Below are 27215 nucleotides of genomic sequence, written 5' to 3'. Positions count from 1 at the left end.
GTGAGCAGGAAAGGATACACACAGAAAATAAGACAGTTTGATACATTTCTAAACTGTGTTCAACAAGTGGGATGAAAGAGAAATCAGAGCAGAAAATTTTAAAACAAAAATTGAAGCTGAAATTGTCTTCAGAGCAAAGTGACATCGTTCACTGTGGAACTCACAACAGATTTCTTCCCCCAGAGAAGAGTCTGCTAAAGCATTGTTCCCCTTGCAGCCCTCTGCTCCTCTGCTGACTTCAGTGTTTGTGACCTTGGTAAACCTAGGAGAACAGTTGTTGAGGCTATGAGAGAATTTCCTTGTTCTGGTTTGAGGGGAAAAGACTAAAAGAAGAGCAAAACAAAGCTTTCTGAAACCTCAGTACTTCGCATCTGATGACCAGAGGTACTTTCCTGTTTGAAGGGGGTTCTCAGATTAGTTCATGATGTTTAGGATGAGAAAGAAATCAGGAAGAGGAAAATATTACAGCAAATGGATAGACAAAGGTATACCAGGCAAAAGGAACATAAGGATTAGAAAATACCAGGTAATAGATAGAGACCGTTGCATTCAAAAGAAAAACACAGTTGTCAAAGAAAGGTACAGTATGTTAGATGATAGTGCTGTTGCCTTTTAGATGACAAAATAGAAGAGACTCAAAAACAAATACAAAAGAATAAAAACTATGAAAATACAAGGGCAATTTAACAAATCTATAATGATACAAAATTGCTGTCTGAAGTAATAAACAACAACAACAACAAAATCTAATTGGGATATATATAAAGGATGTTATCATAAAGGTTAGGAAATTCAGTTTAGTAGATGCATTGTACAGTGTTGTTCCTTACTAAGAATAACTTTTTATAGGATATTTGCAGACATCACACATACATTAGGTCATGGAGAGAATCCCAGTGTATTTCCAAAATTGATGCTCATTGGCCACATTTCTTGTTACTGTGAAATACAAATAAAAGTTCAGAGCAAATCGGGCACCTGGATGGCTCAGCGATTGAGCATCTGCCTTCAGCTCGGGGTGTGATCCCGTGATCCTGGGATCCAGTGCGACATCTGGCTCCCTGCATGGAGCCTGCATCTCCCTCTGACTGTGTCTCTGCCTCTCTCTGTGTGTCTCATGAATAAATAAGTAAAATTAAAAAAATTCAGAGCAAAAAGATACATTCTTTGCCTCCCTAACCCAAATCTGTATCTCAGAAAGGAGCAGTGAACTCCAAGCTTGATTTGTTCAAATGGGCAAGAAAATTGACGAGTTACTGGCAAGTCTAAGGGAAGGAGAGAGAGAATACACTGTGCGAAGTGCTGTTTGGGAAGAAAAGTGAATAGCAATCCTGACATCAGCAACAAATCCAGTAGGATGAAGAATGCATAGTATAATTGTGGAATCAAGTCCGGTACTCACAAGACACACTTCCATGTCACTTGTTGGTTCTATTTATCTTACTTTGAAGTCTTTTAAAATTGAAATCACAAAGGATTGACCGAATTACTGATTTCAGATTATAAAGCTTCCTAAGGAAAATAAAGACATTTATGTATTGCAGCATAGATCCAGATGACTTTGTTTCCTGAAATAACATTTCTTTAATGAAAAATACTTGAATATATTCAGATTACAGATTGGATTCTTTTATTTGTGGTCTTTTCTGTCATAAGACAGTTTCTGTGTCTATTAAATTACTGATAACTATATCCCATAGTTATTTATAATTATAGATTTCTAGAATAGCTTCATCTTTGCTAAAATGAGCTATAAAAAGTACATATCTGCAAAGATAGGCTTATGTATATGACAGTTAAAGTCATAATTTTTATAGCAATGAATCTAAGTACCAAAAATTGATATGTGATAATAGGGTGAGTATGCTGATGAAAGGGCTTAGAAATTAACATGAATACCTCTTAGGTTCTTTATAGTATTGGGCTAGACTTAAAAAATCAAAGACTCAGTCAACTGCTTTACAATCATGATGATTCCTCATAAGGACAGTTTTCTCGTTAAATTTCTTACTCAGATTTCGTGGAACTATATTTGATATTTCCACTAGGAAGTCTAGTATTGGGTTTAGGGTCAATTCAGCTGAGTCCACAAGATCTGGATCTGGGCAAACTCCTGAATTTCATAGGCATTGATTAGAATACTCATTTAAAAAGCATATTTACTGTTTTAAAAAAGCACAAAATCATATTTAAAGTGGAAATATAAAACTAAGCTGTTACTTTTTTAAGTTTGTAAGGCAATTCAAATTGTAGAATACAAAAGAAGCTTTAGTAACCTGAATATCTTTTATAGCCTAGGGAACAAGACTTAACTTTAGATGTGATTCTTCTTCTTTCTTCTTTCTTTTTCTTCATCTCATTTGCTCTTTATAAAAGCGCTATGTTTAAAATCTTCTAACTTTATCAATGGAGAAGCTGAGAACTTCAACGACATGCAGAAACTTGTGCAAAGGTACATAGTGAATAAGTGTTGGAACAAGTCATCGTGCTATACCGCTGACCTGTTTATTCTTGAAGTTGATGTTCATAATGGTACTATTTATAATATACTTTCTTTTGCAATTGTATCTTTATTACGTTTTAAAATCCTCTGGTCAGATTTGATGCAGAGATTTTCCCAAGAACTGACCATTTCTTGGTGGATCCTCCATAAATATTTGTCATTGATTTCTGGACCAGATTGGTCCCTGGAGGGAGTGCGGTAGCTTTCTCATGTGGCAGCTAACGTTCAACCATTGAAGATGGAGAAGTGCCATCAGGAGTAAGGTAGCCAAGTGCTTGAAACTCCCAGGCATTTCCATTTTCTTCTTCCCTATGTCTGCTTTTTTCTGTTCAGGCAGAAATCTTAAAATTTTGGTTTGCCCTTTTGACGGAGATCGCCTATTCTTGACCTTGTTTCTGACTTGGCTTTTTCTCCTGATATGCTTCTTTTAGAACAGTTAGCCATTCCTTTCTGAATACTTCTTTCATTTCAAGCGTTTATTGTGACTCTATCCTGTCTTTTTACTCTGATTAACTCAGGCGGATTGGCTCAATAGAAAGGGTGTGGGCATATTTCTTGCCAATATCAGGAGCGATTAACATTTTTGAGCTTTGATTTTTTAAATTAGACTTTTTATTTTGAAATAATTGTTGACTCATATGATCTTATAAAGACATACTGGAGATGCCCTGTACCCTTGACCGTGTTTTCCCTAAGGGAAATGCAAATACAAAACCACCGTTCAGTATCCCAACAAACTGACACTGGAACAGTCAAAATATAGAACATTTCCATCACTACGTGGCTTGTCCATTTTGCCCATTTAGAGCCATTCCTGCTTCCCTCCCACATTCTCCTTTTCCGTAACACCTGATCCACTAACCTGTTCTCTAATTCTCTAATTTTGTCACTTCAAGACTCATTTAAATAGAAGCATACAACATGTAACATCTTATTTTTTTTCCCACTCAGCACAATTCTCTGGAAATTCATCCTGATTATTTTGTGTTAAACTAGTGTGGTTTTCTTTCTGTTTTTGCATTGTGAGTACAATCTTACAGTATCAATCTAGCACATTATGTTTAACCATTCACCTTTTGGATGATATCTGAGTTGTTTCTATTTTTAAGCTATTATGAATAAAGCTTCTAATAAATATTCATTTATAAGTTTATGTAGGAATAGAAACTTTTAATCTCTCTGGATGACCGAGAATGCAATTGCTGGGACATATGTTTGTTTGTTTGTTTTTTTTAGCAAAGTGCCAACCGGTTTTCCATAATGTACCATTTACATAACAAATCATTGTTAGTATTGATGTTGATGAAATTTTTAATTTTAGACATTCCCATTGGTGTCTCATTGTAGTTTTAATTTGCATTTACCTACTGGTTAACTGTATTGAATGTATTTACCATCTGTAAATATGTATATCCTGGGGCACCTGGGTGGCTCAGTGGTTGAGTCTTAGCCTTTGGCTCAGGTCTTGATCCCAGGATCATGGGATGGAGTTCCACATTGGATTCCCCAAAAGGGAACCTGCTTCTCCCTCTGCCTCTCTCTGTGTGTCTCTGTCTCTCATGAATAAATAAATAAAATTTAAAAAAATAAATCAGTATATTATTTTCAGTGAAATGGATAATTTCCTTTCCCCAAGTTCTTTTCTTTTAAGATTTATTTATTTATTCATGAGAGAGAGAGAGAGAGGAAGAGAGAGAGAGAGAGGCAGAGAGAGAGAGAGAGGCAGAGACACAGGCAGAGGGAGAAGCAGGCTCCATGCAGGGAGACTGATGTGGGACTCGATCCCGGGACTACAGGATCACGCCCCGGGCCAAAGGCAGGCGCCAAACTGCCGAGCCACCCAGGGATCCCCCTCCATTCCCCATGTTCTAATTGTATTTTCTTAATTCTTGGATTTTGAAATTTCTTTATCTATTCCAGACATTAGTTTGCAGGTACTCTTTACAGGGTCTAAAGTTTTTAATTTTAATGAGATCCAATTTATCAACTTTGCCCTCTACAAATGGTGTTGTTGGTATTGAGTATAAGACCTTTCCCTAGCCCTAGATCCCAAAACATGTCTTCCATTTTTTTTCTAACAGTTTTTTTAGTTTCACATTTTACCTTTAAATCTTTTATCAGTTTTGAATTAATTTTTGTATAAAGTATGAGATTTAGCTCAAGGTTCATTTTTATCATGTGTGACAATGGATATAGAATTGCTCCAGCAGGATTTATTGAAGGGGCCATCTTTCCTCTATTGAATTACTTTGATAGCTCTACTGAAATTGGGCATATGTGTGTGCATCTGCTTCTGAATATTCTATTTCACTGATCAATGCATTTCTTTTGACAATACCAAATGGTCTTAGTTCCTATAGCTATAGAATAGTCAAGTAGACAAAATAAGATACTTTATTCTTCCTTTCAAGGTAATTTTGAATATTCCAGGGTTTTTTGCCTTTTCATATAAATTTTAATATAATCTTATCCTGTCTATAAAACATCTTGCTAGGATTTTAAAATGAATTGGTTTAACATATAGTTCAATTTGGAAGATAATTGAGATCTTTATTATTTCTCATCTTCCAATTCAGAAGCAAGGTATGTCTCCCCATTCATGTGTATCTTTGATTTATTCCATCAAATTTTGTAGTTTTTTAGCATACATATCCTATATGTGTTTTGTTAAATTTACTTCTCAGTATTGTTTTAATTGATCATAAATTTTTTTTTAATTTAGGTGTTTATGTGTTCATTGCTTGTCTAAAGAAATCAAATAGATATTTTTATATTGATATTCTACTGTTATATAGACTGAATGTTTGTACCACCCCCATAGAGATCCAAACCCCAAAGATGTGGTATTTGGAGGGGGCCCTTTGGAGGTTGTTTAGCAGTAGTGTCCTTATAACAGAGACCCCAAAAATGCTCTGTTACCCCTTCTGCCATGCAAGGACACAACGAAGAGATGATTCCCTGTGAACTGGGAAGTGGATCTACACCAGACGATAAAGTTGCTGGTGCTTTAATCTTGGACTTCTTAGTTTCTAGAACCATGTGAAATACATTTCTGTTTGTTTATAAGGTGTTCAGTGTATAGCAATTCTGTTAGCAGCCTGAATAGACTACAACATATTGTAACCTTGCTGAATTCACTCACTGTTTCTAGGAGATTTTTAATTTTTTTTATTTGTTGAGATTTTCTATATAGAAAATATGTCACCTATGAAAAAGCACATTTTTATTTATAAAGCTTTTCTTCTGATGTGAATGCATTTTATTTTCTTGCATAATTGTACAGTTCTGTTTCTTGAGCCTTTAGCACTCTGTTGAATACAATTTATTGGTGTGGACATTTTTTTTTAAGAGCGAATGCATGTGAGCAGTGAGGGGAGGGGCAGAGAGAGAGAGAGAGAGAGAGAGAGAGAGAGAATCTCAAGTGGACTCCCCTCTGAGAGGCACCAAATTTGGGGCTAGATCTCACAAACCTGAGATCATGACCTGACCTGAAATCAAGAGTTAGACGCCCAATCTACTGAGCCACCCAGGAGCACCAGGTGTGGGCATTTTTGCTTTATTTTCCTTTCTTAACAGCATTTAGTTGTTTGAACATTAAATATAGCATTACAGAGGGAGGGGCAAGACGGCGGAAGAGCAGGGTCTCCAAGTCACCTGTCCTCAACAAATTACCTAGAAAACCATCCAATCATCCTGAAAATCTACGAATTCGGCCTGAGATTTAAAGAGAGACCAGCTGGAACGCTACAGTGAGAAGAGTTCGCGCTTCTATCAAGGTAGGAAGACGGGGAAAAAGAAATAAAGGAACAAAAGGCCGCCGAGGGGGAGGGGCCCGCGAGGAGCCAGGCTGAGGCCGGGGCGAGTGTCCCCAGGACAGGAGAGCCCCGTCCCGGAGGAGCAGGAGCTGCACCGACCTTCCCCGCGGAAAGGCCTCCCGGGGATTGGAGCAGGATCCCCAGGAGGGCGGGGATGCCCTCGGGCTCCCGGGACACTAACAGGCACCTGCGCCCCGGGAGATGCGCCGAGCTCCCTAAGGTCTGCAGCGCTCGGCGGGACCCAGAGCAGCTCGGAGGGGCTCGGGCGGCGGCTCCGCGGAGGGGGCTGCGGGGCGGGAGCGCGAATCCAACAGCGCAGGCCCCGGAGCACAGGGCGCCGGGACACAGCCCAGGATCCGGCCTCCCCCCGGGACAGGCAGAGGCCGGGAGGGCCCAGGACAGCAAGGACGCTCCTGCCCCGAGCTGAGCAGATCAGCGGCCCCGCCCGGGAGCCCCCAGGCCCTGCAGACGGAGAGCCCCGGAGCTACTGCGGGAGCTGACTCCAGGGCTGCAGAGCTGGCCGTGCCACTGGGGCTGTTCCTCCTGGGGCCTCACGGGGTGAACAACCCCCACTGAGCCCTGCACCAGGCAGGGGCAGAGCAGCTCCCCCAAGTGCTAACACCTGAGAATCAGCACAACAGGCCCCTCCCCCAGAAGACCAGCGACACGGACCAGTTCCAAGGGAAGTCAAGGGACTTAAAGTATACAGAATCGGAAGATACTCCCCCGTGGTTTTGGTTTTTGTTTTTTTGTTTTTGTTTTTTTTTGTTTTTTTTTTTTGTTTGTTTGTTTTGTGCTTTTTTTTTTTTTTTTCTTTCTTTTGATTACGGATTGCTTCCCCCACCCCACCCCACCCCACCCCTTTTTTTTCTTTTTTCTCCTTTCTTTCTTTTTCTTTTTCTTCTTCTTCTCCTTTTCCCCTTTTTTTTCTTCTTTCTCTTTTTTCTTTTTCTCTTTTCTTTCCTTCTCTCTCTTTTTCTCCTTTTCCCAATACAACTTGTTTTTGGCCACTCTGCACTGAGCAAAATGACTAGAAGGAAAACCTCGCCTCAAAAAAAAAGAATCAGAAACAGCCCTCTCTCCCACAGAGTTACAAAATATGGATTACAATTCAATGTCAGAAAGCCAATTCAGAAGCACTATTTTACAGCGACTGGTGGCTCTAGAAAAGACCATAAAGGACTCAAGAGACTTCATGACTGCAGAATTTAGATCCAATCAGGCAGAAATTAAAAATCAATTAAATGAGATGCAATCCAAGCTAGAAGTCCTAACGACGAGGGTTAAGGAGGTGGAAGAACGAGTGAGTGACATAGAAGACAAGTTGATGGCAAAGAGGGAAACTGAGGAAAAAAGAGACAAGCAATTAAAAGATCATGAGGCTAGATTAAGGGAAATAAATGACAGCCTGAGGAAGAAAAACCTACGTTTAATTGGGGTTCCCGAGGGCGCCGAAAGGGACAGAGGGCCAGAATATGTATTTGAACAAATCCTAGCTGAAAACTTTCCTAATCTGGGAAGGGAAACAGGCATTCAGATCCAGGAAATAGAGAGATCCCCCCCTAAAATCAACAAAAACCGTTCAACACCTCGACATTTAATAGTGAAGCTTGCAAATTCCAAAGATAAGGAGAAGATCCTTAAAGCAGCAAGAGAAAAAAAGTCCCTGACTTTTATGGGGAGGAATATTAGGGTAACAGCAGACCTCTCCACAGAGACCTGGCAGGCCAGAAAGGGCTGGCAGGATATATTCAGGGTCCTATAAATGAAAAGAACATGCAACCAAGAATACTATATCCAGCAAGGCTTTCATTCAAAATGGAAGGAGAGATAAAGAGCTTCCAAGACAGGCAGGAACTGAAAGAATATGTAACCTCCAAACCAGCTCTGCAAGAAATTTTAAGGGGGACTCTTAAAATTCCCCTTTAAGAAGAAGTTCAGTGGAACAATCCACAAAAACAAGGACTGAATAGATATGATGACACTAAACTCATATCTATCAATAGTAACTCTGAACGTGAACGGGCTTAATGACCCCATCAAAAGGCGCAGGGTTTCAGACTGGATAAAAAAGCAGGACTCATCTATTTGCTGTCTACAAGAGACTCATTTCAGACAGAAGGACACCTACAACCTGAAAATAAAAGGTTGGAGAACCATTTACCATTCAAATGGTCCTCAAAAGAAAGCAGGGGTTGCCATCCTTATATCAGATAAATTAAAAGTTACCCCGAAGACTATAGTGAGAGATGAAGAGGGACACTATCTCATACTCAAAGGATCTATCCAACAAGAGGACTTAACAATCCTCAATGTATATGCCCCGAATGTGGGAGCTGCCAAATATTTAAACCAATTAATAACCAAACTGAAGAAATACTTTGATAATAATACACTTATACTTGGTGACTTCAATCTAGCTCTTTCTACCCTCGATAGGTCTTCTAAGCACAACATATCCAAAGAAACGAGAGCTTTAAATGATACACTGGACCAGATGGATTTCACAGATATCTACAGAACTTTACATCCAAACTCAACTGAATACACATTCTTCTCAAGTGCACATGGAACTTTCTCCAGAATAGACCACGTACTGGGTCACAAATCGGGTCTGAAACGATACCAAAAGATCGGGATAGTCCCCTGTATATTCTCAGACCATAATGCCTTGAAATTAGAACTTAATCACAACAAGAAGTTTGGAAGGACCACAAACACGTGGAGGTTAAGGACCATCCTGCTAAAAGATGAAAAGGTCAACCAGGAAATTAAGGAAGAATTAAAAAGATTCATGGAAACTAATGAGAATGAAGATACAACCGTTCAAAATCTTTGGGATGCAGCAAAAGCAGTCCTGAGGGGGAAATACATCGCAATACAAGCATCCATTCAAAAACTGGAAAGATCTCAAATTCAAAAGCTCACCTTACACATAAAGGAACTAGAGAAAAAGCAACAAATAGACCCCTCCCCCAGCAGAAGAAGACAGTTAATTAAAATTCGAGCAGAACTAAATGATATCGAGACCAAAAGAACTGTGGAACAGATCAACAGAACCAGGAGTTGGTTCTTTGAAAGAATTAATAAGATAGATAAACCATTAGCCAACCTTATTAAAAAGAAGAGAGAGAAGACTCAAATTAATAAAATCATGAATGAGAAAGGAGAGATCACTACCAACACCAAGGAAATACAAACGATTTTAAAAACATATTATGAACAGCTGTACGCCAATAAATTAGGAAATCTAGAAGAAATGGACGCATTCCTGGAAAGCCACAAACTACCAAAACTGGAGCAGGAAGAAATAGAAAACCTGAACAGGCCAATAACCAGGGAGGAAATTGAAGCAGTCATCAAAAACCTCCCAAGACACAAGAGTCCAGGGCCAGATGGCTTCCCAGGGGAATTCTATCAAACGTTTAAAGAAGAGATCATACCTATTCTACTAAAGCTGTTTGGAAAGATAGAAAGAGATGGAATACTTCCAAATTCGTTCTATGAGGCCAGCATCACCTTAATTCCGAAACCAGACAAAGACCCCACCAAAAAGGGGAATTACAGACCAATATCACTGATGAACATGGATGCAAAAATTCTCAACAAGATACTAGCCAATAGGATCCAACAACACATTAGGAAAATTATTCACCATGACCAAGTAGGATTTATCCCTGGGACACAAGGCTGGTTCAACACTTGTAAAACAATCAATGTGATTCATCATATCAGCAAGAGAAAAACCAAGAACCATATGATACTCTCATTAGATGCAGAGAAAGCATTTGACAAAATACAGCATCCATTCCTGATCAAAACCCTTCAGAGTGTTGGGATAGAGGGAACTTTCCTCGACATCTTAAAAGCCATCTACGAAAAGCCCACAGCAAATATCATTCTCAATGGGGAAGCACTGGGAGCCTTTCCCCTAAGATCAGGAACAAGACAGGGATGTCCACTCTCACCACTGCTGTTCAACATAGTTCTGGAAGTCCTCGCCTCAGCAATCAGACAACAAAAAGACATTAAAGGCATTCAAATTGGCAAAGAAGAAGTCAAACTCTCTCTCTTCGCCGATGACATGATACTCTACATAGAAAACCCAAAAGCCTCCACCCCAAGATTGCTAGAACTCATACAGCAATTTGGTAGTGTGGCAGGATACAAAATCAATGCCCAGAAATCAATGGCATTTCTATACACTAACAATGAGACTGAAGAAAGAGAAATTAAGGAGTCAATCCCATTTACAATTGCACCCAAAAGCATAAGATACCTAGGAATAAACCTAACCAAAGAGGTGAAGGATCTATACCCTAAAAACTATAGAACACTTCTGAAAGAAATTGAGGAAGACACAAAGAGATGGAAAAATATTCCATGCTCATGGATTGGCAGAATTAATATTGTGAAAATGTCAATGTCAGGGCAATTTATACGTTTAATGCCATCCCTATCAAAATACCATGGACTTTCTTCAGAGAGTTAGAACAAATTATTTTAAGATTTGTGTGGAATCAGAAAAGACCCCGAATAGCCAGGGGAATTTTAAAAAAGAAAACCATAGCTGGGGGTATCACAATGCCAGATTTCAGGTTGTACTACAAAGCTGTGGTCATCAAGACAGTGTGGTACTGGCACAAAAACAGACACATAGATCAATGGAACAGAATAGAGAACCCAGAAGTGGACCCTGAAATGTATGGTCATCTAATATTCGATAAAGGAGGAAAGACTATCCATTGAAAGAAAGACAGTCTCTTCAATAAATGGTGCTGGGAAAATTGGACATCCACATGCAGAAGAATGAAACTGGACCACTCTCTTTCACCATACACAAAGATAAACTCAAAATGGATGAGAGATCTAAATGTGAGACAAGAGTCCATCAAAATCATAGAAGAGAACACAGGCAACACCCTCTTTGAACTCGGCCACAGTAACTTCTTGCAAGATACATCCACAAAGGCAAAAGAAACAAAAGCAAAAATGAACTATTGGGACTTCATCAAGATAAGAAGCTTTTGCACAGCAAAGGATACAGTCAACAAAACCAAAAGACAACCTACAGAATGGGAGAAGATATTTGCAAATGACATATCAGATAAAGGGCTAGTTTCCAAAATCTATAAAGAACTTATTAAACTCAACACCAAAGAAACAAACAATCCAATCATGAAATGGGCAAAAGACATGAAGAGAAATCTCACAGAGGAAGACATGGACATGGCCAACATGCACATGAGAAAATGCTCTGCATCACTTGCCATCAGGGAAATACAAATCAAAACCACAATGAGATACCACCTCACACCAGTGAGAATGGGGAAAATTAACAAGGCAGGAAACAACAAATGTTGGAGAGGATGCGGAGAAAGGGAACCCTCTTACACTGTTGGTGGGAATGTGAACTGGTGCAGCCACTCTGGAAAACTGTGTGGAGGTTCCTCAAAGAGTTAAAAATAGACCTGCCCTATGACCCAGCAATTGCGCTGTTGGGGATTTACCCCAAAGATTCAGATGCAATGAAACGTCGGGACACCTGCACCCCGATGTTTCTATCAGCAATGGCCACAATAGCCAAACTGTGGAAGGAGCCTCGGTGTCCATCGAAAGATGAATGGATAAAGAAGATGTGGTTTATGTATACAATGGAATATTACTCAGCAATTAGAAACGACAAATACCCACCATTTGCTTCAACGTGGATGGAACTGGAGGGTATTATGCTGAGTGAAATAAGTCAATCGGAGAAGGACAAACAGTGTATGTTCTCATTCATTTGGGGAATATGAATAATAGTGAAAGGGAATATAAAGGAAGGGAAAAGAAATGTTGGGAAATATCAGGAAGGGAGACAGAACATAAAGACTCCTAACTCGGGGAAACGAACTAGGGGTGGTGGAAGGGGAGGAGGGCGGGTGTTGGAGGGGAATGGGTGACGGGCACTGAGGTGGACACTTGACGGGATGAGCACTGGGTGTTTTTCTGTATGTTGGTAAATTGAACACCAATAAAAATTAATTAAAAAATAAATAAATAAATATAGCATTACATGTAGTTTTTGTAGACGTTCTTTATACAGGTGACAAAATCTCCCCTCTATTCTTATTTTTCTGAGTGTTTTTATTATGAATGGGTATTTATCAAATATTTTTTTCGGTATCAATTGATATGAAAAATTAATTTTTAGTAGGCTAATATAGGATTATATTGACTGATTTTTTAATATTGAGTTACTCTTGCATTCCTGGAATAAACCTCACTGGTCATGGTTTATAATTCTCTTTATATGTAATTGCATTCTATTTGCATATATTTGTTAGAGATTTTGGCATTTGTACTCATGAGGGATACTAACTTCATAAAATGAATTTTTTCCTTATATTTTTTGGGAAGGAATTATTTGGAAATTGATATTCTTTTTTTAAATAATTTATTTATTCATGAAACAGAGAGAGGCAGAGACACAGGCAAAGGGAGAAGCAGGCTCTATGCAGGGATCCCGACCTGGGAATCCATCCCAGGTCTTGAGGATCAGGCCCTGGTCTGAAGGTGGCGCTGGACCGCTGAGTCACGCCCAGAATTAATTCTTTTAAAAATATTTTTTAGAATTCTGTAGTGCAACCAGCCTGAAGATATCTATTTTAGGAGTTTTTAACTAGAAATTCAATTTCTTTACAGCTAAAATACTCAAATTTTCTATTTTCTTTTGTACTAGTTTATTTTACTATTATGTTTTTTAGGATTTTATTTATTTATTCATGAGAGACACAGAGAGAGGCAGAGACGTAGGAAGAGGGAGAAGCAGGTTCCCTGTGTGGAGCCTGGCGTAGGACTTGATTCCCCGACCGCAGGACCATACTGTGAGCCGACGGCAGATGCTCAACCACTGAGCCACCCAGGCATCCCGTTACTTTATTTTTTTTTTAAGGAATTAGTCCATTTTATCAAAGTTGTCAAACTTTTGTGTGTAAAATATTTGTAGTATTACCTTATTAACCTTCTAATGTATACAGGGTCTATAATGGGGTCCCTTGTTTTGTTACTGATATTGGCCATTTGTATCTTCATTTTTTCTTTGATCTTGATAAAGGTTTGTCACTTTTATTGATCATTTTAAACAAACAGCTATTTGTAACTTATTTTTTGACATTTTCTGTTTTCAATTCATTGACATGTGGTCTTTATTATTTCTTTTCTTTTGGTTACTTTGTTTTTTGACTTTGTTTTTTGTTTTTCTTTTTCTAGGTCCTTGTGAGTGAGAGAGCCCAAGCAGGGGGAGCATCAGAGAAAGAGGGAGAAGCAGACTCCCCACTGAGTAGGAAGCCCAGTACAGGGCTTGGTCCCAGGACCCTGAGATCATGACAGGAGCTTAAGGCTGATGCTTACCCGACTAAGCCACCCTGGAACCCCTCCTTCTCTTTTTACATCGCTGATTTCTGGTGGTGGTTGGTGCACACATGATGCGTGATGTCAAATTTCTCCAAGTTGATGAGTGTGTACTCTATCTTGGTATAGGTTCCGTGGGTCCTGGAAAGGAATGCATATGTTGATGTTGATTAGTAGAATCTTTTGTAAATGTTGATTAGATCCTATTGAATAATGATGTTTCTAGTTGTTCTGTATCCTTCTTACACTTCTATGTAGTTATTTTGCGAGTTGTGGAAAGAGGGGTTTTGGAGTCTCCCAAGTATTGTTGTTAATTTGTGTATTTCTCCTTTTATTCCTATCAAATTTTGTTTCACATAGTTTTCTTTTTTCTCTTTTTTAATGTAGTTTCACTATGTTTGTTACATACACATGAAGAGTTGTTATGTCTTCTTGGTGGATTGGCTCTTTTACCATTATTTGATATTCTTCTTTGTCTCTGGTAATTTTCATTTCAATTATTGTGTTTTCACTTCCAAAATTTCATTTTATGTTTATAGTTGCTGTATGTCTGCTGGAACTTCCCCCCTCCCCCCCCCCCCGTTTTTTCAAGCATTTTATCAACTGGTCATTCAAGCATTTTTAGGATATCTGCTTTAGATTCTTAGAATTCTAATATGTCTGGGGTATTTTTTTTTTGTCATTGTTTTGTTTTGTTTTGGAATCTGTTGGTTGTCTTTTATCATTCAGTTTGAGACATTCCTGGTTCTTGGTATGACTAATGGACATTTTATGAGAGTAGGGTTCTCACTCACCCTATCATGACAGTAGAGTGCCCTCCTGACTGCTAGGCAGGGATTGCAATTCTGTCCCCCTACTAGGCCTCCACTAATACATCCATGGCTGGGAAGTATAGGAATGCCACTTTCTTGCTCCCCAGGTGGCTTCTACTGACTCTATGAGCTGAAGGGGTTGTCATGGCTACTGATGAAAATTCTTTCTTTTGAGTAGGCCTCTCTGACATTATGACACCTCACTGTGGCACTCTCAATGTCATCACAAAAGAAGGAAGTAGGAGGGCACCTTGTTACTACCAACTAGGGGTAGAAGTCCAGGTTCTACATGTAGTCTCCCTTGACAGCAAGGGTGAGGGTGGGAGGCATCTACTCAATTTTCTGTGAGACTTCTCTAGCAGAAGGTTGGGTATAATTTGTTAGCATCCAATAAGGATGGAAATCTAGGTTCCTCACTTAATAATTAACTGGAGGGTATTATGCTGAGTGAAGTAAGTCAATCGGAGAAGGACAGTGTATGATCTCATTCATTTGGGGAATATAAATAATAGTGAAAGGGAATATAAGGGAAGGGAGAAGAAATGTGTGGGAAATATCAGAAAGAGAGACAGAGCATAGAGACTCCTAACTCTGGGAGGCAAACTAGGGGTGGTGGTAGGGGAGGAGGGCGGGGGTGGGGGTGAATGGGTGATGGGCACTGGGGGGGGGCACTTGACGGGATGAGCACTGGGTGTTATTCTGTATGTTGGTAAATTGAACACCAATAAAAAAAAATTTATTTTAAAAAAATTTGCAGATGCAAATGGAGCAGAACAAAAGTTTTTCGGTGGTGTTTGACTCTCTGTCGTGGTGGACTGCCATTGTCCTTGTCCTTTGGCTAGAGAAAGCAGACGTCTTTTGGGGCATTTATATCTGTCCCCATTGGAGTTTCTCAGTTGCCAGTTCTTTGCTTCAAGTCTGGAATATACGAAGCAAGGAGAAAGCTCACTGAATTGGGGTACCTGGGTGGCCCAGTTGGTTAAGTGTCTGCCCCTGGCTTGGGTAATGCTCTCAGGGCCCTGGGATGGAGCCCCAAGTCTGGGCTCTTTGCTCAGCAGGGATTTTGCTTCTCCTTTTCCCTCTGCCCCCACTTGTTCTCTCTCTGCTTCCTCACTCTCAAAAAAATAAGTAAATAAATAAAATCTTAAAATAATAAAAGAAAAGAACGAACACTGAATTAGTTGCCATGTCTTACTTTGGTCCCTGGTATCCACTGTCATTTTGACTTTTTCAGTTTCTCCAGCTTTCAGGGTTTCTTCGTTTTCTTTGTATATAGTGTTTAGGATTTTGAATTATGTTCAACCAGAGGAGCAGGGATAAGTATATCTAGCTTGAATTTTTTTTATTTGTAAATGTATTTGGTCTAATATACTTGCTGGTTGCCTCTCAGAGAAATTCATGAATTTTTTTTTTGCATTTTTTTAAATTTATTTTTTATTGGTGTTCATTTTGCCAACATATAGAATAACCCCCAAGTGCTCACCCCGTCAAGTGCCCCCCTCAGTGCCCATCACCCAGTCACCCCCACTCCCTATCCACCTCCCCTTCCACCACCCCTAGTTCCTTTCCCAGAGTTAGGAGTTTCTTATGTTCTGTCTCCCTTCTGATATTTCCCACTCATTTTTTCTGCTTTCCCCTTTATTCCCTTTCACTATTTTTTATGTTCCCCAAATGAATGAGACCATATGTTTGTCCTTCTCCAATTGACTTATTTCACTCAGCATATAATACCCTCCAGTTCCATCCACATTGAAGCAAAAGGTGGGTATTTGTCATTTCTAATGGCTGAGTAATATTCCATTGTATACATAAACCACATCTTCTTTATCCATTCATAAAGATTCGATAAAGAAACTTTTGATTCTTAGACAAACATACTAAAATGATAAAGGCGTGTACTAACATTACTTCCTTTATTGTTACTGGTGGTAAGGATATACATACACACACACCCAGATGTATATGTTATATATAAGTGTATATACATATATATATACATATATTTTTCTGAAATTTATTTATTTTGAAGATGATCATAGTGGACACAAGAATATTCATTAAGGCTTCTGAAGCAATATAGGAAATTAATAAGCTGCAAACTCTTTCCTTGGTTGTTTTGTTGCTATAACTTCCTGGAAAATCATTGTGAAATAAATTTCTTAAGCAATTACACCATGATTTTTATGAGCAAGTTTTTATCTAAATGAGCAATAGTAGAACCTTATTTTTTGTATGATAAGTGCTATGTATGAAACTTGTAGTACATTTTCATTGCTACTATCACTGGTACTGCTTTAGAGTTGTACTCTACTCTATTAAGTAATAAGTGAACTGAAAATACTGTCTCTTTTGAGAAGTCACTATTATACTTGTCATGAAATACATGTCTTTTGCAGTATTAACATTTACCCCTTTTACTCATTTATCAGTGCGATTAGGGTAACATTCCCTAGTTCTTATAGAATTAATTGCAAAATAGGAGAGCTGTGAGAGATAAGACTAAAGAATTCTTGGGAGGGAAATTAAGAAAATTTAATTAGTATTCTAGTTCACTTTTCCCTTTGCTTATTTTTTCAAAAGAAAACTTACATAACAACGTGTGTCTTTAAGAAGAAGATTAGTATACAGTAATTTTTTCCCCAGTGGACCATTAAACAAGAATGAATCTTAGCTGATTCTGCTCCTATTCTGGAAAGCGAGGGTGGAGTGAGGTGGTAGGGCACAACATTAGTGTTTCTAAAAGTCTGAGCTTTCTTTATACTGCTCCTCATCTGCCCTCCTACAAGGAAAAGGATTTACAATTTCATTCCTGTTTCAGAGAGGTTATTGCTGTAATTTCAAAAGGACAAGTAGCCCAACATGGAATACTTTCTCAAGAGAAATGGGCTTTATAGCTGTAGGTCATAGAAATGGCAAAACTTTGAGCCCAGAACTCTGCAGAGCCCCAGAAGAAGGCCAGATGTTTGATGATGTGATTTGTAGCTCCTGGGAGCTGAATACCAAGGCTCATGGCTTTGAGAAATAAAGTGAAAGATTCTAGTGCCCGAGGCAGGAAAACAGTTCATCTTCAAATGAATTTCATGAATATTGTCAAAGAACATCACTGCAGCAACCAATTCTCACTAACCCCAATGTTCTTCAAGTTTTCTAGGCAAAATATGGCTCCCTGGAACTTTAGTAAAACCCTAGAGATCATTGAGGGTCCTTTCTTCTACCACCTGCCTTTCCAGAATACGGTGCATGACTAAGAATTTCCTGTCATCTCTTTGTGACAAGAAGAAATAAACCATGTTAGATCTCTAAAAAAGACGTGGCTTGATGTTATCTTGAGTGCCAACAGAAGATATTACTGAGAACAGAAAGAACATTTTTTGTACTCATAGTGATAATATTTTTTTTATTTTTTTTATTTTTTTAATATTTTTTTTTAAGTGTGCACTTGCCATTACCAAAGCAATTCAAGAAAAATAATTACTTTTCCTTTTCTACATCAATAACCAGTTAGGAAATGGGATGGGAAAAATCAAATCCATTCATAATAACAACATAAACTATAACACAAACTACAAAATACATATAAATCTAAGAAGGAATGTGGAAGGTACACAAAAAATATGAAACTTTACAGAAGGATACAAGAAAAAGTTGAAGAAATGGAAGGAGACATATTTCTGTTTAAAACAAAAACCTGATGTAAAATAGTAGTTTGCTAAGAACAATCTATTTAGGGCATTCTAAATCATAATATTAGTGATAGGTTAATACTGGCACAGGCCCGCCTCAGCACCAGCCCCCAGGCCCACGTCGCCCCGACGCCCCATCTGACAGGGCACTTAGGCCAGAGCCCACTGGCGCCCTTCCCAGGAGGGGCTCCGAGCACCCACGCCACTGGACATGACCTCGCCCAGGGGAGCTGTCTTCTGCCCAGTGCCGCCCTGGCAGCGGGGATGAGTTAATGCTCCCGAGCTTCTGGGCCGGCCTCCGTGGGGTGGGGGCTGCACGCCTGTGTGTCCAGCGGGTCGCTCCCTGGGTCCCCGCCCCGGGAGGCGCTGGGAGGAGCTGCAAGGCCCGGTGGTGCATGCTTGGCCTTCGGGGGATGGCGGGTCGGTGGTGCCTGATGCCCCCAGCCCGGCCGGGAGGGTGGCCGCCCCTGCGCTCTGGGCCCAGGCCTTCCTGGTGCTCTCTTCCAGGTCAGGACCAGCCCCCCGAGGCCCTGATTGGCCCTCCTCCGGGCCGCGCGCCCCTCGCAGCTATCACGGGTGTCCTGGTGAGGTAGGTTTTGGCCTGTGAGATGGGTCCGGTGCGCTGTGTCCCTCGGCCAGCGGCCCCCAGGCTGGGATCGGAGGCTCCTGTGGGCCACTGCCACTGCGTGCACCCGGAGATGGGCACCCCGTCCATCTGTGTCCCTGCAGTCTCAGCCAGAGCTCATGCACCCAGCTTCTCAGGATCTGGGCATGTCGGTTTGCCAAGGTCTCCTAGCGTCAGCCTTAGCCAGGCAGTGGGTTACTTGTTAGGTGCCCCACAGTGCAGCCAGGGCTAGAGTGCAAGGGCAGTATCTTTGCAGCAGGGGATCTGGCCAGAGGGCCTGGGCACTTTGGTGACCCTCCGAGGTCACACAGGCCAGGAAGAGGGGAGTGCTAAGCTGAGCGCCAGGGGAGCCAAAGGAAGAGAAAGTGGACTTTTGCTTGGGAAATGGCAAAGGTCCCCCCCCCCCAAGGGAGACCAAGAGGAGGGAAGGCAGACCCAGACAGGGAGGGAGAGACAGAGAAACAGAGGGACAGGCAGACACAGGAAGGGAGCCACAGACAGGGAGGGAGAGATAGAGACCGAGACCGGGGAGAGACAGGGAGACAGCTAGGGACAGATGCGGGCGGGGGGGAGGTAGAGACAGGGAGTGAGAGACATAGACAGGGAGGGAGACCAGGAGACTGGAAGGGAGACGGAGACAGGGAGGGAGAGACAGACAGGGAAGGAGAGTTAGAGAGACAGGGAGGGAGAGACAGAGCCAGAGTAGAGAAACTGAATCAGGGGTGGACAGACCAAGACAGGGAGAGACCGAGACAGGGAGGGGAGATAGAGACGGTTGCGGGGAGAGACTGAGATACAGGGAAGGAAACAGATAGAGAGGGACATACAAATACAGGGAGGGAGAGACTGAGAGTTAGGGAGGGAGAGACCGAGAGACAGGGAAGGTGAGACAGAGAAATGGAGGTACAGACACTGGAAGGGAGAGGGAGGGAGACAGCAAGGGAGAGATAGAGACAGGGGGAACAGAGAGCCTGCAAGGGAGAGACGGAGAGACAGGGAGGGAGAGACAGAGAGACCAAGAGGGAGTGACAGAGACAGGGAGGGAGACAGAGAGAGAGAGAAAGAAACAGACAGGGATGGAGACTGAGAAATGTAGGGAGAGACAGAGATAGTGAGGGAGAGATAGAGGGAGGGAAGGAGACCGAGACAGAGTGAGGGAGACCAAGACAGGGAGGTAGAGATGGAGAGACAGGGAGGGAGAGATGGAGACAGGGAGGGAGAGATGAAGACAGGGAGGGAGAGACCAAGAGATAGGGAGGGAGACACATAGAGACTGGAGGGAGAGACAGAGACAGGGAGGGAGTGACCAAGACAGGGAGGGAGAGACTGAGACTGGGAGGAAGACCAAGAGACAGGAAGGGAGACACAGAGACAGGGAGAGAGAGACATGGAGGGAGAGGTAGACACAGGGAGGGAGAGATAGAGATGGGGTGAGACAGAGACAGGGAGGGAGAGACAGAGAGGGAGGGAGACAGAGACATAGTGAGGGAGACCGAGACAGGAGGGAGAGACTGAGAGACAGAGAGGGAGACAGAGACAGGAAAACACAGCGATAGGGAGTAAGAGACAGGGAGGGAGAGTCAGAGGAAGTGAGGGAGACCGAGAGAGGGAGGGAGAGAGAGAGAGAGAGACAGAAGGGGGCACAGACCGAGATGGGATGAGAGACTGAGAGGGAGACACAGAGACGGGGGAAAGATAGAGATGGGGGAGAGAGTCAGAGACAAGTAGAGAGACACAGAGATAGGGAGCGAGAGATTGAGAGTTAGGGAGGCAGAGACTGAGAGAGAGACGGATAGATCTTGAGACATGGAGGGAGAGACAGAGACAGGGTGGGAAAGACCTGGAGACCAGGAGGGAGAGACAGAGATAGAGAGGGAGACTGAGACAGTGAGGGAGACTGAGACAGGGAGGGAGAGATCGAGAGACTAGTAGGTAGAGATCGAGACAGGAGGGAGAGACAGAGATGGGGAGGAGACACTGAGATGGAGGGAGAGACTGAGAGACAGGAAGGGAGACACAGATACAGGGAGAGAAAGATGGGGTGGGCAAGCTAGAGACTGGGAGGGAGACACAGGCAGGGAGGGAGAGACAAAGACAAGGAGGGAGAGCCCAAGATAGGGAGGGAGAGACAGAGAATGGGAAGGAGACACAGAGAGACATGGATGGAGAGATCCAGACAGGGAGGAGAGACCAAGACAACAGGGGTGAGAGACCCAGACAGGGGGAGAGACACAAAAGAGGGAAGGGCAGACCAAGAGACACTGAAGAAGAGACAGAGAGACAGGGAGGGAGAGACTGAGATGGGGGGACCGAGAAATTGGGGGGAGCCCAAGAGACAGGGAGGGAGACCAAGAGACAGAAAGGGAGTGTCAGAGACAGGGAGAGAACGAGATGGGGACAGGATGGAGAGAATGAGACAGAGAGGGAGAAAAGGCAGAGACTGAGAGACTGGAAGGGAGACACAGAGACAGGGAGAGACAGGGAGGGAGACACCGACATAGGGAGGGAGAGACCAAGACAGAGAATGAGAGACCAAAGAGAGTGAGGGAGAGACAGAGACAGGGAGGGAGACACAGACAAGGAGGGATATAGAGACGGGGTGGAGGAACAGAGAGACAGGGAGGGAGAGATGGGGAGACAGAGGGAGAGATGGCGAGACAAGGAGGGAGAGTCACAGAGGGAGGGAGAGTCACACACAGGGAGGGAGAGATAGAGACAGGGAAGGGGAGAAAGAGAGACATGGATTGAGTGACAGAGACAGGAAGTGAGAGACAAAGAGATAGGGATGGAGAGACCGAAACAAGGAGGGAAGGTCAGAGAGACAGGGCGCGGGAGACAGACAGTGAAGGAGACACAGTCAGGGAGGGAGAGATGGAGACAGGGTGGAGAGACTGAGATGATGGGGGTGAGAGACTGAGGTGGGGGAAGATACAGACACAGCGAGGGGACACTAAGAGATGGGGAGGGAGAGACTGAGAGACAGGGAGAGACCAAGAGACAGGAAGGGAGACAGAGACAGACAGGGAGGGACACACAGACAGGGAGGGAGAGAGAGACGGGGGAGACACAGAGAGACAGGGGGAGGTAATGGCAAGATAGGGAGTGACAGCGAGACAGGGAGGGAGGATGGAGACAAGAAGGGAGATTGAGAGAGGGATGGAGAGAGACAGACAAGGAAGGAGAGTCAGACAGGGAGGGAAAGACGGAGACCGTGAGACAGAGATGGAGAGACAGGCAGGGAGGGAGAGACCAAGACCGGGAGGGAGAGGGCAGCCCCCGTGGCACAGCAGTTTAGCGCCTGCCTTCAGCCCAGGGTGTGATCCTGGAGACCCGGGATCGAGTCCCACGTCAGGCTCCCTGCATGGAGCCTGCTTCTCCCTCTGCCTGTGTCTCTGCCTCTCTCTCTCTCTCTCTCTCTCTCTCTCTCTGAATAAATAAATAAATAATCTTAAAAAACAAACACACAAAAAAGACAGGGAGGGAGAGACTGAGTGACAGGGAAGGAGACACAGAGAGACAGGGAGGGAGAGATCCAGATGGGGAGGAGAGACCGAGACGGGGTGTGGGGGAGGGACAGAGGTGTGGGGGAGACACAGAGACAGGGAAGGAGAGATCTAGAGACAGGGAGGGACAGACCGAGAGATGGGGGGGAGAGACCAAGACAGGTGGAGAGACCAAGACACAGGGAGGGAGACACAGAGGCAGGGAGGGAGACACCCAGGGACAGAGATGGTGAGATAGGGAGGGAGAGACATCAAGAATGGAGGGAGATTCAGAGATAGGGAGAGAGACAGACAGGGAAAGAGAGACAGGGAAAGAGACAGGGAGGGGGAGATCAAGACAGGGAGGAGAGACCGAGATGGGGGAGAGACCGACAAGGGGTGAGACATAGAGATGGAGGGAGACACCAAGGGACAGGGAGGGACAGACCGAGAGACAGGGAGTAAGAAAGAGAGACAGGGAGGGAGACCAAGACACAGTGAGGGAGACACAGAGACAGGATGGAAAGAATGAGACAGGGAGGGGACACAGGAAGGGAGAGAATGAGAGATAGGAAGGGAGACAAAGAGACAGGGAGAGAGAGATAGGGAGGGAGAGACAGATATAGAGAGGGAGATGCAGACAGGGAGGGAGAGATAGAGACAACTGAAGAGACAGAAAAATGGAGGGAAAGTCAGAGACAGGGAGGGAGAGACCAAGACTGGGAAGGAGAGACTGAGAGGCAGGGAGGGAGAGATGGAGATGGGGAGAGACAGAGAAACAGGAAGGGAGAGACAGAGACAGGGAATGAGACAGGGAGGGAGAGTCTGAGATGGGGGAAAGACGGAGATGGGAGGACAGACAGAGATGGGGGAAGAAACCAAGACAGGAAGGGAGAGACCAAGTCAGGGAGGGAGACACCGAGAGACTGGGAGGTAGAGACAGAGCCGGGTTTGCATGAGGATGAGCTCTGGGGTGGTAGGCCAGGGGCGGTGGGACCTACCCTGCGTCCTGGGTCCACAGCTGTGGATGCAGCTCCCAGCGCAACAGTCCTTGCCTCTTTCTCAGGTGCCCAGAGGCCTGGGATGACTCTCCCTATGAGGGGAAAGGGCAGGCTGACTTTTCCCAGAGCCCCCATGCTGGGGCAGAGAGAGGCTTCCTGCCTCATCCAGCAGGAGTATTGGGGGCCTCTGAGCTCCTCAGGACTGAGCCGGTGGTGCAATGCCCCAGCCCAGACCCTTTGGGCAGTCAGGGTGTCCAGGCGGCTCAGGGAGGGTGTGGGTCCCATCCATGTGGGCTCAGGGAGGATGCGGGTCCCGTCAATGCATGCCCCGAGGGGTGGAGGCAGGCACCATCCAGAATCAGGGCAGGGCTTGGAGCAGGTAGCTTGAGGGCCAGGGGCCAGGCTGCTGGACAAGAAGAGCCCAGCCAAGGCCTTTTGCTCTTCCTCCTTCCCCCTCCCCCTCCACCCCCTTCTGCCTTTCCCCACTTCCCTGTCCAAGTATGCTAACAGTGATTTGGGTTGATTAGAAACTTCAATGACATTTATTTATTGAAAGATTTTGTTAATCAGAGAGAGAGAGAGAATATAGCAGGGAAGAGGTGCAGAGGGAGAGGGAGAAGCACGCTCCCCGCTGAGCAGGAAGCCTCAAGTGTGGCTGGATCCCAGGAACCTGGGATCATGACCTGAGCCAAAGGGAGACACTTCACTGACTGAGTCACCGAGGCACCCCATAAACTTACATTACCTTTAAATGAGAGGATAATAAAAATAAATAAATGAGAGGATAATACAGTTTATAAAAATTCTGAATTATGCTTATCTAAAGAGATTCAAGTTTTTCCTATCAGAAGAGTATGAGATTAACTCCTGTTATTGTCACTTGATTGTCCATTTGAAAAAACTATGTTCCTTTGGCTAAGTTGTCATCATTGCTTTCATTTTCTGTATTAAAGGATCATCATCAGGGTGCCCGGGGGGTATGGGGGTGGCTCAGTGGATTAAGTCTCAGACTCTTGCTTTCTGCTCTTGATCTCAGGGTCTTGAGTTCAAGCCCCACATTGGGCTCCATGCTGGGTGCTGGACATGGAGTCTACTTAAAAAAAAAAAAGGTTTGTCATCTTCCTCAGCGTTTATTCCTTATGAATGCCTGTAGGGTAAATACCGTTTTCTGTTGTACCACTGAAATGGGTACCTTATTCTCATGGATGCACTGAGATATTTTACTCTGTGTTGTGTGACCATCGTGTGATGTCTGTGGAGTGTTCTTGGTAAAGCTTGTTGGTCACTTTATTCCTGCTGGCCTCAGGCTCACTGTCACCATGACTCGCCCACTGCATATTGGTCTTCCCCGCTCATTTCTTCTCTTACCCTAATGGTTAGCAATATATTTTTGTCTTTTTTTGTAATGATGGCCCATTTTAAAAAAATAGAGTGGTTATAAGCTCCTTTGTATTGTAAAAAAAATACATTTATACCAGAAATAACTCTAGAGCCAAAATGGAGGAAAACATATCTTCTTTACACCTTGGCTTGCTTATTTTAAGGAGTGAGAGGTTGTCATATTTTCTTGCCTCAGTATTGCATGAGCTCAGGACTCTTTTTCTTCTGTCTTTTCCCATTTCTCCATCTGCATACAGTATCCAGGGTAGAACAGAATTAGTATCTTCTCATCATTTGCCATGGTTTTATTGTGAACAAGTAGGATTGAGCAGACATATAGCCCTGCTAAGTTACCACTTCTATGCGGATAGATAGAAGTCACATCAATTCATCTAAAACCAAGGTTATTTATTAGTTTTAGAAAATTTCCTTTTCTACATTACTGATTTGAACTGACAATTTACTAATGTGCTTACAGAGATAAGTATATATTTTCCACAAAAGCTATTTTCTCAGTGTCTGGGAAATATTTCTCAATTAAATGGGTAATTTAAATGTTCTATGGTTGCTTCCTGACAAGTGTTTTCTTACTGAAATGAGTACTTTCCAACTATATCTTGATGAATTTTCCTGGTGAAAGTGGACAGAGGTGTCAGTGGTCTAGAAGTTCAGGTTCTCAGAACCTCATTTATTGAAGTTTCCAACTTACTTTTTTGGCAAGGTATTTGGACCTAGTTAGATTTAATTCTCAGGGCTCATCCCCAAGGAGATGGAAATCCCTCTTTCAGGCTCCTGCCTGCCTCTGGCTCCGTAGCTTCTGTGGAGCAGTGGTGGCCCTGCTCCTCCTTCAGCAGAGTGTTCAGGAGCTGCAGGGAGGCGCTGGCCTCTGGACCTCTGTGCAGTGGTTGGCCATGCTGTTCTGAGTGCATATTCCTTCCATTCCTTTCCTCATGTGCTTCCACTCACCCTTCCATTAGCACCGTCGCAAGAGAGCCCCTTGCCCTCCCTGCCTTGCTTTTGGTTTTTTGGGGGTTTTTTTGCTTTTGTTTTCTAAGGTGGATTGGATTTGTTTGTTTTTGTGGTAATGAATGACACTTAAAGATGTTTAAAGAAGTAACTTTATAAAATGCGTATCTTTATTATTAAGATAGTGCTCAGGTTACTGCTCATGAAAATAGGTCAGATCTTCCAGTGAGTTTCGGGGGCGGTTTCTCTATGTTCTTAATTCCAGGACGGGTTGTGCTTTTCTGAAACGACCTGTCATTTTGGTCTTAAGGACCAGCACATACCCTCTATAAGTGAGTTTTCCTCTTTATGTTTAGTGCTGGGAAGCTCATTGCTCATTATGGGGCTTTTTAAAAATTGTTCTTGCCCTCTGGTCTGAAAGCATAGTGTACTTCTTGTACTGGTTCAAATTATGCCTTTTATTTCTCAAGACTATGTGTTATTTTGAAGACTGCTTGCTCCTGAAGTGTGCTGGTCACACATAGTATGTATTCCACAGGGAAAGTGGGGTTCGTGTACCTTTTATACCGGGATGTCCTCAGTCAGGAATGAGGGCTGCTCTTACTGCATTTCGGTTACGTGGATCAAATACAATACTCACTACTTGAATGGAAATTCTCATGCTGGTAGCGGAGGAATTTTAAGTGTTAATGGGGTATATATTTGCTGGGCATTTAAAAGACACTAGTAGTATATGAGCTTTGCTTTTAGAAAAGATTGGTTACTGTACAGTTTTCCATAATGTGTACAAAGGAAGGGACGAGCTACCCAGTGATGCAAAGAAAAGTTTTACGAGAGGCAACAGTCTTCCATTAGGGTTATGATAGGGGGTGCTGATAAAGGCATCTCATTTATTCATTGACTTATTCTTGTAGTCTTAGTCTTGTAGTATTTTCACTACTCTGGTTACTATGGTGTTCCCAAATTCAAATGGTATTGATGTTTAAATAGGATGATACACCTTTGTTCTCATTCCCTTCAGATTTGGGGCTGATGGTCTGTGGGTCAGGATAGAATGTGCTAGTGGGAACTAGAGAGGAGTCCTCATGTGAGGCGACATGATTCAGTGTGGCTTTTGTGAGGGACCTGAAGCAGAGTGGTGGTTGTCTGATCCGGTCCCTGCTGTGACTTGGTTGTGTCTTCTCACATATACTTACAGTTAATATTGACAGTTTTTGCATATTTCCATGGTGGTTTTGAGCAAATTGCATCAGAGAAGGACTAGGACAATCTAGATTGCCTGTCCTTAGTTGTGATTGTATCCTTTAGTTTTGAATTCAATTATAAATCTCTAATCATATCTCCAGAAACTTAGGATTTAGATCCTGGCTATTGAAATACATATGTAGACATGGGGGCATGCGGACATTGTTTTCTCTGTCACGGATTTGAAATCAGAATGAAAAGTTAATTAGAGCATCTCATCAACAAGCTATCTATTACAGTGAAGATATCTTGTGACATGGAAATGAAACGTAGCCAAGATTAATACTGAATTTGAGCTGGAGTGTAAT

This window comes from Vulpes vulpes, chromosome 6 (assembly GCF_048418805.1).
Source record: "Vulpes vulpes isolate BD-2025 chromosome 6, VulVul3, whole genome shotgun sequence".
NCBI classification, from domain to species: domain Eukaryota; kingdom Metazoa; phylum Chordata; class Mammalia; order Carnivora; family Canidae; genus Vulpes; species Vulpes vulpes.
This window is presented reverse-complemented; position numbering follows the sequence as displayed.